Here is a 15459-nt window from a genome sequence, read left to right as displayed (position 1 = left end):
ATCTGCTTCTAGACTAAAAAGCATTTATTTATGGAGATACCGAAGTAAGTAAAATGTACAGTGTCTCTTCTTACACTCTGAGAGGCAGACATTTAACAATCTATACTCCCAAAAATACATTTTAAAAGGGTCATAATAAAAGTAGAGGGTGCTGTGATTTAGCATTATTTTCAAGGCAAAGGTAAGGCCTCTTTGAGAATGTAACATTTAAGGTAAAGAATGGTAAATGAAATTCTAGATAACACTTTTAGGCACGGGGAAGAACGAGTGTACACGGTGAACTGGGTACACAGTGTGTTCAAGTTGCTTAAAGAAGGTTCTTGTGCCTAAAGCAGGTCAACCACTAAGAGTAGATGGGGGATGAATCAGACAACACTTTGTAGATCAAATGGTAGACATTGAAAATACAATGGAAAGCCCTGGAAGGATTTTGAAAAGAGTAACATGACTGGATGTACTTTTCAAAGAACTCTCTGATCTCTTCCTAAAGAGTAGACAGATATGGCAATAGCTAGAGGACATGTGGGGATATGGGGGACGGAAAGTGATAGAGTGAGTTTGGGTTGTTGAAGGAAGGATCTGGTTGAGAGAGGAAGGTTGGAGATTCAGGAAATAGGCAACACCTACCTAGTGGAGTGAGACTTCTGTGAAGGAGTGGAAAGGACTTCCTAGAGACTGGATGTGGATGTTTCCTCTTTGCTGCTAAAGAGGAAAGCAGCTTTGCAGGAGTATAGCTTTTTAACTCTAAAGCACATCCCACTTTCCTTATTCAATGCTACTTTAAAAACTTTCTTTGGCTTCTTTCTAATTAGGTCAAAGGTCTAAGGAAGTCAGTAAACAGCCCTTTTTTTTCATTAATATTAAGTCTTATCCTAGGGTGTCTTAACCTTAATCATGATGCATTTTCTTTCTGTCTCCCCTTTTCTTTCTTCTTTGTTCAACTGTTTTCTGCTTAAGGCACACAGAACAATCCATTCATACAGTGGAGCTCTTGGAAAATATTTTCAACTATGTTATGACTTTCTGTCCTTCTAGTCTCCTCTTTCCCACCTTTCCCCTCCTCTTTGCCTCCCTTCCTCCACAGGTCCTGCCCTTATGTTTTGCCTTCTCATTCTTTCCTTGTCTTCATCTCTTTCCTGTTCACTTACTGCTCCTGTATTTATTTCTCTTCTCTCTCTCTCTCTCCATATTTTGATTATATTTGCTGCATTCTCTTTCTTCATTCTACTGATAGTTCTAGCTATGAGTTACCAGAAGAAAAACAAACACATAATATATCTATTATATACAGATATATGAAAATATGAAACATATATTTACTGCCTATGTCATATACACAAATTTCTTAAAATCTATGTGGAATTTTGATAATCCCTATTTTAATAAAAATCTCATGTATATCATCGTATTTTGGGTTTTCTATCTCTCCTGTCTACCCTCCTCCTAAGAAATTCAAAGGAATTTGGATTTCTCATTCCAATTTTAATAACATAATAAATTGTTTATTTTTCAATTGTATGTTTATATTGTTTGTGTTTTACATCTATGATTAATCATAATATAACTTTCCACAGGGGAAGGGTGGAGGGCAGCATTATGCTAATTTTTAAGTTTTACAGAAAAGTTTTTCCAAATCTACTTAAATTAGCCAAATGGTAATTTTTTTCAACCAATGACAAGTTAGAGTTAGTTACTTCCCTGTTAGGATTATTATATTATCCCTTGTTTGTCTCTGAAATTTCCACCAAGAACTCTTACTGCACCCTTACATAGGAAACACCTGGGGTTAATAGTGAACTGTGGTTAGGAATTAATAAGGAAATCAGGTGGACCAGGAAAGCCAGGGTTTACATTGTATGCAGTCAAATGGAAAAGTGGAGATGTTACCAGATGTAGCAAGTTTTTATAACCTTAAGGGAATAGTCAATTGGCTGTGTAGCTTGTTCCTTCTATATTCCTACCTATTTACTTCTGAGTATGGTTTTACAATATTACAGCATTCCTGTCACATGTCCAGTCCTTAAGTCTACCTCTCCTGAGAGTCCGATTCTATTTTCAACTCAATCCTATCGACATGATTCTAACTGCTTGCCCATCGACTTTGGTCTTCCAGACCTTAGACTGGGCGCTGTCTTACTACCACTCTGTCATGGGGACCCTGTGCCCTAGAATATTCTATGAACACTTGGTTTATAAATATGAAAATGCAAGTGCCACATAAGTTTCTGAGATGTCAGTAGCTGGAAAGTATGACTGTAGTCCCATTTATATTACTACTCAAATTCTAATGGTCCCAGTTCCCTACATAATTGGCTCTGGTATGTCCAGCCTTTTATAGTGCCCAGTCTATCAAGCATCTCTTTGCTATTCCAGATATGCTAACGTATGCTCATGAATCCATTATTATTACTGGTCACTGAGACTGCGTCCTCAGTTGCAAAGATGAGCCATTCCAAGAGCAAATCAAGTCCTATTGCTGCTGGTGCTGCTGCTACTGTCACTTCTATGTGAGCTGGAGTCCAGTCAATGGCAGCAGAGCTGGAGCCATGTTGCTCATCTTCTTAGCATAACTCTTGCAATGTTAAAAGGAATGTTCCTCTTATAGAATGCTCAATGAGGTAAATACAGGAGAGAGTTTCTCTGAAAAGCCGTTTGAATTCTAAAGTTATAGCATAGACTACTGCAACTCTTCCATTTATAAAATTACCACATTCTCCCTAGGAGAAGACATGAATTTTCAAGGTTGGTGGATCTGCGATTGCTTTTGGATGTGTCAACTTGGCTAAGTTGAACTGCAGTACCCAGAATTCCATTTCCAGCATTTTCCAAAGTGAGAAAATGACTTCTCTTTTCCATAGAGTTGATGGTAAATATTTGTGCAGAAGATTCATAAATAGCTGCTTTAGAGAAATCAAGGAATCAGGTTGAAAGGTTAGAAGGTTAAATGTGTTTTTCATGTGGCCAAATGGCATTTAAAGAAAATGAATGTAAATGGAGTTTGCCACTTGAAAATAGCTAACCTTTGTCATTTTCTTGAATTTCACTGAATCCCAATCAGATTGATCTGTGAATCATCACTGTTAACCCAAACTATGCCAAAGTCAATGACATCAAAGCGTATTAAAATTATTCACTTGTTTTCGTATAACCTGGCTTTATCAGAATGAATCCCATACCCCATTCGATTAATATCCTCATTACCATCTTCAGAAGTGAAGAGTTAAACTCGCTGTGGAGTAGTAATGGTAATATGTCCTGAGAGAGAGTCATTTGGCCCCAGCTGTCCATTTTATTTTAAGTGCTAAATGCGTTAATAAACATAGACTATCATTTACATAGCAAATAACTATGCGAGATGAATTATTTATTGTGTGACAACTACCTAATACCCAGTGTACTATCAAATGCAAAGGCATTTCTTATTTGACCCGTATGTAAATTTGCATTATGGAATTCATTACCTTCATATATAAGTCACATTGAAGTTATGTGCAGCTCTCTCTCCTAGAAGCTGCAGGTTACCTCTGCTTTGATTTAATTGCCTCTCTCCTTGTATGGCAAAGCAGCCAGCTTTCGGGATGGAAGAGTCGCAGGACCCCAGCCAGGCGACATGTGAAAAGCCTCTCCTTTGATGCAGAGAGTAAGGTGAGAGAGAAAGACAAGCCCAAATTTAATTAAAATGTTATGAGAGCTGGAAACCGGCACATGAGACAAAGTAAAGGGGAGCCGGGTTTGTGCCACCTGAAGTGTGGATGCTGCCAGGGAGCACCAAGGTAATAAAATTCAAACTGCTTTCCCGGGGCAGTGGGTGACCCCATCCTCTGCAGAGAGCCTCATGTTTACATTCTGAGAGAATCTGGAAGAACTCTTCTTGAATAAGAAATGGCCTCATTTCGAATTTGTTCTTTAGTCTCTAGAATGTAATTTAATTAATCTTTGCCAGTTTTCATGAGGTTTTACCGACTATTTGTCTCTGGATTATCTTTGCAACTTCTAATAACATGATTCATCAGGGAGGTTGGTGTCTCTGAACATAATAGTGTTAAGACTTGTTCCCTGATAGCAAGCTAATTACCTGACTTGTTGGGGGAACCAGAGCTGCAGGGACTAGAAACTTCTTGGTATTGAAATGAATGATGGGGAGCCTTCAGAGGCCCCAAACTTTAGACATCCTCCCCATTAGATTCTTAATTGCTCTGAGCTCTGCCAAATTGGATAGCCTCAAGATTTGCTTTGCTTGTGAGATTTTTTGTTACTTCCCAATTCCAGCTGGACTGCAAATACTGTAAGAAAATCCTTTCATATTATTGGTATTTTGGTCCTTCTTTTTCCCATCTTACCTGGAAACAGGCAGTGTAGAAGAGTGAGACAATGAAAAGAACAATGGAAAAGGTAATAGAATTGCACTGAACTCTTGAAGACATTTACTTTGAATTCCACATGAAGGTTGAGACACCTACTGACTTCGCCTAAGTCAATACAGGTGTACCTGCCCCTCCAAATGCAATTTCAGATCTGCTTTTTTTTTTTTCTGGAGAAGAGGCTTTTTGGATATGAGATCTGTTGGACTATCCCTGAAATTACAAAGTTTGATCTTCCTCCCTCATTTGATAACCATGCACCTGTACTAGAAATAGTTCTCCTCAGTAAATGACACATTTGGACTTAAAGATTTATATTGTAGTATAGTCCCTTAACTATACAGAGCATGGTCTGGGGACAAGCAGTATCAGCACCATCTAGGATCTTCTTAAATGCCACACTCTAGACCTACTGAATCAGAATCTGAATTTCAACAACATCCTCAGTTGCTTCATAAGCACAGTAAATTTTCGAACTCACCTAGAACACTGACTGCCAAATATTTAAATATTTTCTATACTGGATCTTTTCTTTTAATGATTTAAATGAGGCTTATACAGGGGAAGGGTGCTGAGCTGAAATGAATTTTGAGTGCTTTCAAGCTGCCCATGTCTCCTATTTTTGCTGCAGGTCTATGTTACCCCAGGGTACCATGGCACACAACGCAAAAACCCTAAGCCAATCTCTCTGCTTATTGTGCTCTAAAAGATTGGGGCTGTGAGAGGTTACTTTAGGTCACAGAGCTTGTTAGCACTAATGCTGGGTCTATAAGCCAGGTGGTTGGACTCCCAGTTCCGTTCTCTTTTCATACTGTTTGATTCTGACACCCAGGATTTGCAATAAGCCTTTGAACAAAAAAATAAGCTGTGTCTGAGACTGAAGTTATTATCCAGACTTTGCCACTCCCTGGACATTGAAAGGCATTTGAACACCTGTCTTTGTTGAAGAGTAAATTAGTGCATTATGTGTTTACAGCTCTAGTAATTGCAGTCTATGCATAAAATTGTATGCATATAAATGTATGTATAGAACAAATCTGAGGTTGAATGTCCACTTTTAGTTTTGATTATAAATGTTTACTTAAAAGATAGCTCCAATTCAATGCTATGAAATCAATTCCAGGCCAGTAGAGAGCTCATATTCCAGCTTTTTATCCACTGGGCCTGAAAGATAAAAAAGCTTTAGATGGTGTTAAGAACGGAATATTTGCATTCTCCCCAAATTAATATGTTGAAGTCCTAAACTCCTCCCCCCTCCCCCCTCCCCCCAATATGTTGGCATTTGGAGATGGGGCCTTTGGCAGGTAAGTATTAGATGAGGTTGTGAGGGTGGGGTCTTCGTGATAGGATTTGTGTTCTTATGAGAAGAAACATCAGAGAGCTTGCTCTCCTCTCTATGCACATACACAAAGAAGAGGTCATGTGAGCACATAGTGAGATGGCAGTCACCTACAAGCCCAGAGAAGAGACCTTGGAATGAAAACTATCTTGAAGGAAACTTGACCTTGGACTTTTCCACCTCCAGACTGTGAGAGAGAAATTTCTGTTGTTTAAGCCATCCAATCTATGGTGTTTTGTTATGGCAGTCTGAGCAGACTAATAGAGATGACATGCCTTCCTTACCAAGTTATATGTGAAATCTGGACATTCTTATGAAAAGTGAATAATAATCATAACAGTCATTTATTGGGTGCCTAAATGCCAGGTACTGCCAAGTACTGTGCTAGACATTTTATATACATTACCTATTTCATCCTCACATCAATCCTTTAAGATAAATATTACCCTGGTTTTACAAACTACTTTCTTTAGAGGAGGAAATGTCTCAGGCTCTCTTAACATCTCCAGATTTTAACAGTGTTTGGTATGTAATAGGCTCTCAAAATCTGTGACTGTACTGAAGGTTATGAGATTTTGCCCAAGGTCATGCATTTGCAAAATTTCAGATCTAGGACTATTCCCCAAAACTCATCGTGATAAATTGTCAGAAATGACCACAAATTCCTCCCATTACTCTATGCAAACCCCTTTGAAAAGTGACTTTTCTATCTCTGCCATCTAGAGGGGAAGTCAGTCTTGCTCCTCTTTCAAATTCAGACTATTCTTAAGACTTGCTTTGACTAACAGAATATAGCAGAAGTCACAACTGGGAGTTTTCAGTCTAGGCCTGAGACCGCCATGAACAGGAGCCTGGGCTAGCCTCCGTGAGGATGTGACACCTTGCGGGCAGTAGCATCAGCAACCAGCCACGGGAATGAGACCACTTTGGACCATGCAACTTGCCAAGCTGGGTGCTGCCACATGAGTGAGCTCAGGTGAGACCAGCCGAAGAATTGCCCAAAATTGATCAGCAAATGCTGATGACCCACACAATCATGAAATAATAAATGTTTATTGTTTTAAGCCAGTATTACTGTGTAATAGAAAAATGATATACCCATGTTCTTCTACCACTAAGTTGTCAATGATGATGATGGTGATGAAAAGGATGATATTCATATGTGACATTGTTGAAAGATTATGATGTGCAAAACATACTCTAAGAACTTCACATGCATTATATCATTTGATTAATTCAACCATTCCATGAGGTGGTACTAAATTATCTCCACTTTATTGGTGAAAAAATTAATTAAGTAACTTCCCAGTGTCACACATCTAGTAAATGTTGAAGCAGATGTGCTTCAGAACCAACACTCTCAGTCACTAAGTTATAGAATTTAAAGGAAGAGCTATGGAGCAGTATACTATGTGGAAAGGGGTGGAGGGAGCTATAGAGATGTATTTATGAGGTTGATAGGTTAAAGGAGAATATTAAGCAAAATAATGGTCCCCCAAAGTTGTCCATGTTCTAATCCCCCAAACCTGGAACTACATTACTTGGCAAAGGAGAATTAAGGTTGCAGATGGAATTACAGTTGCTGTATTAGTTTCTTGTGGCTGCTACAACAAGTTACCACAAACTTGGTGACTTAGAACTATGGAAATTGATTGTGTCATGAATCTGAAGGCCAGAACTCTGAAATCAGTTTCACTGGGCTGAAAACAAGGTGCTGGCAGTCCTGTGCTTCTACCCAAAGGGAAAATCTGTTCCATGCCTCTTCCATCTTCTGATCGTTGCTAGTATCCTTGGCTTGTGGTTGCATCACTGGAATCGCTGCCTTCATGGTGATGTTGCCTTCTCCTGTTCTGTACACATAACTTCCTTCTGTCTCCCTTTCACAAGGACACTTGTGAGGGCATTTGGAGGCTACTTTGAAAATCCAGGATAATCTCCCCATTTCAAGATTTTTAGTCACATCTACACAGTCCTTTTTGCCATAGAAGGTAACATTTACAGATTCCAAGAATTAGGATGCAAATATCTTTAGGTGGCTTTATTCTACTTACCACAGTTGCTAGAAGAGCAACTGTGTGAAATGAATTGAGATGGGAGAAAATCCTGGAGTATGCAGGTAAGTCCAACAGAATCACGAGGTTCTTAAAAATGGAAAAGGAAGGTGGAAGAGATTAGAGGAGATGTGACTACAGATGAAAGGTACAGAGAGATAAAAACATTACTGGCTGTGAAGATGGAGGCAAGGAAATATCTCTATATCTCCCTCCCCCGCTTTCTACATAGTTCCCTTAGTACTTCCAGGAAGGAATGTAGCCTTGCAGACACCCTGATTTTAGTCCAGTGAAACCTATGTTAGACTCCTAACCTATTAACCATTAGGTAGCAAATGTGTGCTGTTTTAAGTCACTAAGTTTGTGTAATTTGTTAGAAGAAGCCAAAACGTTATATTTTAAATCTAACCTTTGTTGAAAATTTGCTTTCCACTAGATACTATGCTAATTTATTTATACATATTATTTTATATAATTTTCAGGAAAACAATTAAATAATAAACATTTCAAACATTGTCATAACTTAATAGCTATGAATTCTAAGACTTACCTGCCCAAAGGCACACAGCTCTGTAGTAGTAGAGTCAAGGTAAAACACACACGGTCTGACCTCTGAGCCCTCATTTTTCGTATCCCTATCAATCACCAGAGATAGATGACATTTAGATAGACCGATCTTCAGGTATGATTTAGGAGTGCTCACCTGAGCACGTTCTTCTCAAGCAAGGACTAAGGGAAGCCTGAATGAAGACATCCCTATTCATGATTGAAGTTTCATCACAGCTAAAATTTGAAGTTCTTGATATATAGTCTATAAATTTCTTGTAGTCTTTGAATTAAAGTTGATCTAATTTTTTCTATATTTCCTTCTTTTTGCCAATAACACTGAAGAAAAAGAGTTGAATGGAAACAAGAAACAAAAAGGCTAGATATGGAGGAAGCGAGAGTTATATTTAAGCTTTTGCTAATTCAAATTAACTTTAATTCTTTTTGAAAATGTTGCAAATAGAGATAAATTCAGGCATCCAGAGTTTTCTTTGCTCTAATCTCTGCTTTCTTATCAAGGCATAACTGATTTCATCAAATGCTGATATGCCTACAGAAATAAGCTCTAGGAAATTAATTTAATTTTAAAGTGAAGTGCTACTTATTTGTCATTTTAGTTATGAATCTGCTTGTATTATTCTGCACCACGACTGAGTTTTGTCCAATCGCTTTTAATTATGAGGCCGTGCTTGGGCGTTTGATCCTTTGATATAAGCTCTTCAGACCCAGGCTCTGGGCCTCATATTCGGGGCTCTGGCTTCAATACCAGGAACCCCTGAGGCCTGATGTTGGTTGGACACTGACATCAATTATTGTCTGTGCAAATTGCTTGACGCTTCAGCTTTGATTCTCCCTTTCACAAGCTGAGGATATAATCACTTCCTCTCTTATCTAACAAGGCTACTGAGGGAAACATTAAAGAGTTCTGAATATGAAAAACACTGTCTACCTATGAAAGAGCGTTATATGCTCGTCATTTTCCATCCAGTTCTCAGATAACATCGGGTGCCAGGTTCTCTAGGGAAGCTAGTTAAGACGAAGCAGTCCTCGGCCAGGTCTGTGGTTTCCTTCACTGCTTTCGGAATGCCCTGAAGCAAGAATCAACCCATTCCTTCCCACATAATTTTTTTTTTTTTTCATGGATGTTTGCAAGTGAGAACCTAGCAGGATTGCTAAGCTTCTGTGTAAAACTTTTCCCTTCACTTAATCTACTTGAAAAAACCTTGCTGCATACATTTGTCCATATTGCCACCCCAGAAGAGTACTGTGAAAATGCACTTCTGTTCATCTGGCCTGCTTGGGGAAAAGAAAGGCAAGTCATTTCAGAGTAGTCTGTTTAGATGGAGAACAGATATTTTCAGAATTAAAATAAACTAGTGCTGTAATTACAGCACTTAAGACACACTCAAATGAACATCATTTTTACTTTTCCTGCTGTGGTTAAACACATCATCAGACTTGACAGGTCCTCTCCTAATGCAGTTGGCCTAATCAATTCACAGCAAAGTGATAGTGAAGCATTTCGTGGACCTGGGCCTTTTCCTCAGGATGAGAGAGGCTGAATGAGTGCCCATTTATTTATTTTCTTAGATTCTGAAGCTTATTCCATATCAATTGTCTTGAATTACCCCTAACTGGCTCCTATACCTTTGTTCTTGCCCTCCTCTACCTATCCTGACACTCTTCCTATCATTTTCAGGAGAAAGGAGTACTTAAGGCATATTTCTTTTAAGTTGCTGAAGGACTGAGATTATGATGAATTCGGTAGGCCCTTGGAGTGAGAAAGGACCTCAGTTTACAGAAGAGAGAGTTGAGGCCCAGAGCTACTCTATAATGTACTTGAAGTCTCATATTCAATTAGGGACAAATAGGAGACCAGATCCTGGCTGTCCTGACTTCTAATCCCAGGTTCTGTCCGTTACACACCCAATAATAATTACTGCATTTCAGTCCCATGTGAAACCCAGCTTCTAGATTTTTCCTTCAGAGATGTGAGGGCCAGGGCTTTCTTTCATCCTCTGCCTCCGTACAACTATAAACAAGAAGTATTTCTACATTTTCCTTTGAGCTGTGGGTTCTGATATCTCACCAGAAAGACAGAAGTGGCTAGCCTGAGGTTTCTAAGCTAAATGTGATTTTAAGTCTAAATCATTCATTTTCTGTTATAACCCACATTTCCCATTCTGGGGCAGCCTGGAAGTAGAACAAGATTATAACTGTTATGAAAGTGTGTCTATCTTACTCTGGTCTGGCTCACCTTCGGGAATTCCAGCCCCCTCAAATTCTTCCCAAGTAGCTTCAGGAGTTCTCAGAAGGGATTTCCCAGGAACTCTGAGAACTAGTTTTTAGGTCTCATGGTTCTTAAGTTTCACTGATTATCATAATATCCTGGGAGCAATCTAAAAATCAGATTTGGAACACTAGTCTCAGAAATTTTGAATTACCAGGCTTGAAAATGGGCCTAGAAATATGGATATGGGGTGTAACAAGAAGAAAAATCAAGGGTGACTCTAAGGCTCAAAAAATAGAGTTGCCATTTTGGAGAAGAAAATTATTATGGAAAGAGGAGATTTAGAGAGAAGAATCAAAATCCGATTTTGGATATGGTGAGTTTGAAATATCTATTGAATATCCAGATGAAACTATTAAACAGCTGTGTGGATATACCATTCAAAAAATCTGGGGAGAAGCTGAAGCTAGATGTATAAATTTGGAAATCATTAGGGTATGGGGTGGTTGAGACAGTAAACCAAAGCTACTGCAATTGTTCAGGTAGGAAATAATAAAAGCCTGAAGTAGAGCACTTTGGCCAGAGATAAGGGAGGGTGAATTCAAGAGATATTAAGACTATTTGAACCTAGTGTGATGTGGAAAATGAAGCCAAGAGAGAGACATGGAGAGTCTGTTATCACGAATGTTATCACAAATGTTATATCACAAATGTAATGAGTATAGATAGATAAGGGAAAAGCGCTAAAGACTAAAGCCCTCTTGTACTTCAGTGTTTAGAGGTCAGAGAGAAGAACAAGTGGAGAAGACAGGGAAGGGATAGCCAGAGAGAATCGACCATTTTCTTTCTCTCCACTCTGTCTCACCAGACAATGGATCCTGTCACTAATGATTCCCAAAACCTTAACTCATTGATAAAATCTCAAAGGCATCAGAGTTGCTGCAAGAGGGATTGGAGCACTTCCAATGCTGATGCTGTTGCCACTATTTTCACCAGTTCTGTGCTGGCACTAAGCTATCGATATTTCAACTTTTTGATGCCAAGCAGGCATTAGAGAAAATTCTCATTTTAGTTTTAATGTCACTTATTGGAGAATTTTAAAGAAAGGATTTGGGTAGGCATCTGGAAGCCAGTCAGAGTAAATGAGAGAGCCTAATCCATTGTCCTTGAACTGAGTTCATATATTTCAAGTATATTTCAGTCTGAATCCTATGGTAAACATGGCTTAGATTCAAGCAGAAATATCAGCCACGATGGAAAAACATGGAATTCTAAAGCACTGGGAGGCAGCTCTTGCAATTATAAAAAATTCTGGGCATAAAATAAAAAACATAAAATCATAAAAATCATAAAAATTTGGTTTCAAATTGCTATCCTAGCAAGAAATTGAAAGCTCACAGAGGGAGATACTAGTGTTTACACCCCGTCCAGCTACTCTCTACAGGTGTCAGGGAAGCCTCTGTTATGTACTTTTTGAGGTGTTGCAGAGAGGGAAACAACTTAATTCAACAAAAACCTATCATATTAGTGTAACTTATTACTGAAATACATGCTATCACAATGTGCAGTGTACACACGCATAACTTATTAAAGAGGGACTGTTTCTCTAATTTTCCTCATTCTGGATATCAGAATCTTGACTTTAATAGTCCAATCAGGTCTATTCAGGTGTGTATTCTCTAACAAAACCTGAAAAGTTTCTTTCATTGAAAACTTTCTAAAGAGGACTAAGGCATGATAAGGCCTCATTCCATGATATCAAGGGCTCTGATTGACACTGCAAGGTTTGTTTCTGGCTTCAGAGTCCTTATTATTAATCCTCGATAAGTCTAAAGCTTTTCTTGTTAACCCCAGGAGGGATATAATGCTGCAATTCTCTGTCTACTTAATTGAATACTCTTTGAGGTCTCTCCGGTGGCCATGTTCCCTCAGAGGAATCAGATAACTTTGGGGTTCTCTAATAACTTTGAGGAAAGGAGGAGTTATATAGTCATTTTGATTAGAAAAAAAACGTTTTTAACTTGTAACAAGAATTAAACATGGATTTTCAGGCTATTTCACAGGTCAGAGTATTAAATATTTCTGAGGCAATAGTAGCTCTTGATATTTCTGTTTAATTACTCCATTTTTAATATCACAATGGCTCCATTCTGACCATTGCTAGCCAGAAATGGCAGATGGGTTGAGAGAAACTGACAATATAGCCATTCAAATAGCATGCTCATGTTCTGCATTGGAATGGACAAACATTCATTTTCCACTTCCCTTTAGTATTTCATATCTTGATGGATACCAGCACAATGGCTCACCTAGTAATTGCAGCCAGATTCCCCGTGCCTCTCTCTTGACTTCATTTTCCACATCACACTAGGTTCAAATAGTCTTAATATCTCTTGAATTCATCCTCTCCTATCTCTGGCCAAAAGTGCTCTACTTTAGGCTTTTATTATTTTCTACCTGAACAATTGCAGCAGCTTTGTATTGGTTCTCCCTATTTACAGTTTCACCCCATGAAATCCATGCTGTTTCTACAAGAACGCTCTTAAGAAAAAAAAGAAGAAAGAAAAAGAAAACAGACTGAAATATCCTTCACCTGCTTCAAAACTTTCTTAGGTTTTCTCAACTATGACACTGTGTATTTGAGTGTGGGCTTTGGGCCTCCTATATCAGACTCACTCTTTTAACATTTACATTTTACTGTACATTCTAAAATTGGAATTTCCATTTATGACATTTCCCAGGTGAGTCATACATACTCAAAACATTTAAGAATTATTGACCTAAATGATAAAATCCCTAATGTTTACAAAATCATATAAGACCCTGCTTATGTCCTTAGCGTTATTTTTACCATTGGATGTCACCTCTATTCATAGTGAACCACACATAGTTATGGAAACATGGTCATTAGTGAGGGAAAAATTTTCATTTAGGCCCAGTGAGAGTCTGACATTTCTGGGTCACTCAGAGTTTTTAGTAGTTTATCAGCTTCGACTGGTTTGAACTGGTTTTGGTGAAACACATCACTTAATTTTATTATGTTGTAGGCAAATGTTGAAGTAACTGTAAAATTTTCCTATACACGGCATTAAATAATAGAGACAAAAATCCCTTCCCTTCAAAATGGCACTGTTTGGTAGTCGCTAACCACATGTATGCCTGAAATGAGGCCGGTTTAAACAGATGTGCTGTACATATACTATATTTAAAAAAATCTCCTATGGAAAAAAAAAAGATATAAAATATCTCATTGATAATTTATTTTTATTTTTATTTTTTTTTACTTTTTATTTTACCCTCTTTACCCTATCTACCTCCTCCTCGTCCTCTACCTCCTTACCCTCTGGTAACTACTAGTCTATTGTCCATGTCCATGAGTCTTTGTTTGTTTGTCCTGTTCATTTGTTGCTTTTAGGTTTATATCCCACATGTAAGTGATATCATGTGATTTTCAACTTTTTCTGTCTGGCTTATTTCGCTTAGCATGTTTATCTCGAGGTCCATCCATGATGTCGTGAATGGCAGTATTTCATCTCTTCTTATGGCTGAGTAATATTCCATTGTATATATACGCCACAGCTTCTTTAGCCTATCATCTTATTATTAATACTTGTTTAAAACATTAACTCTATATGTAAAAGTGAGAATATTTTGGATATATTGAGTTAAATAAAATATGTTATTAAAATTCTTTTCATCTGTGACTTTTTACTTTGTTAATGTAAATACTAAAAATTATAAATGATATTTGCGCTTGCATCACATTTCTATTCAATAGCACTGCTCTTGTATATACTAAAGTTGAACATAGGAATACCTTATGCCCAGAAATTTCGCACCTAGGTATATATGCAATAGGGCCTATATATGGTCAACCAAAGGCATATCTTAAAATGTTTATAGCAGCACTGTACCTAATAGTAAACAAAGAGCAGAGCTGCAGTTCCTTGGTGTATCTATCATCTACAGCACTCACACATTATATCTCGGTTGTATGAAGGAATGACTGGATAGCTATTGGCACTATATCTCTGTGGATTGGGGGAGAGAGATGAATCTTAAAGTAGGGGGATTTTTGTACTATGGAAAGATACTCCAGTAAGTGTCTCTTCCTGAGGTAGAGAATTCTTACTGACAACATGAATGAATTACCTTCCTTCCATGGCTGACAACACATTAGACAGATTCCCTACCCTAGCTATCCCTTTTCTTTCTTTTTTCTCCCAAATTATTTTTTACTATAAACAACATCCTTGCATGTATACTTTGACTGACTTATCCAGTGTCTCCTCATGGTAAATTCCTAGGACTGAAATAAAAAAAAAAAAAAAATGCACAGTTTTTATTTTGGTAACTGTTTGCAATCAGCGGCATCTTTAAGTTCACAGCAGCTTCTGTAAAGTGCACATGCACTAGCACTTCCCCTCCAGGGAAACCCCAGTCACACGGCAGTAGGCAATGTGCTGCACAGCAGCTCAGCACTTCACCAGCCCTGACCACCTCCCCAACAGTCATATTCTGTGGCTGACGGGTGCGAAGACCAGCCAGAAAATACACAAGGCTTGTGTTTGAGAAAGTCCCAAGTTCTAGACTGCTGATAAAATAATAACACCTAACTGTGAAGAAACTTCACAAAATCTAGACATAAGAATAAAAGTTACTTCGGATACCTTATCACAAAGTTCTATTAAACTTGCTCAGACTGAGATGAAAGAATGTGCTGGAGAGCAGCCTGCTCCCAGAGCTAGGCAGTCTCACGCTCCCATTCTCCCCTATCGAGCTTCCCTTTACAGTCCAAGGAACAAACCAACACATTGCTTCCCAGTAAGAGCTTCGTTTTAGATTGTAGAGGAAATACATTGCTTTATTCTGGCACCTTCCTTCTTCTGGGAAACTCCTTCAAACCTTGTGATCCTAGTTAGAGCTGTCATT

Source organism: Pteropus alecto, unplaced genomic scaffold, assembly GCF_000325575.1.
Source record: "Pteropus alecto unplaced genomic scaffold, ASM32557v1 scaffold7, whole genome shotgun sequence".
NCBI lineage: Eukaryota > Metazoa > Chordata > Mammalia > Chiroptera > Pteropodidae > Pteropus > Pteropus alecto.
The sequence above is the reverse complement of the archived record's forward strand: the minus strand, read 5'-3'. Positions refer to the sequence as shown.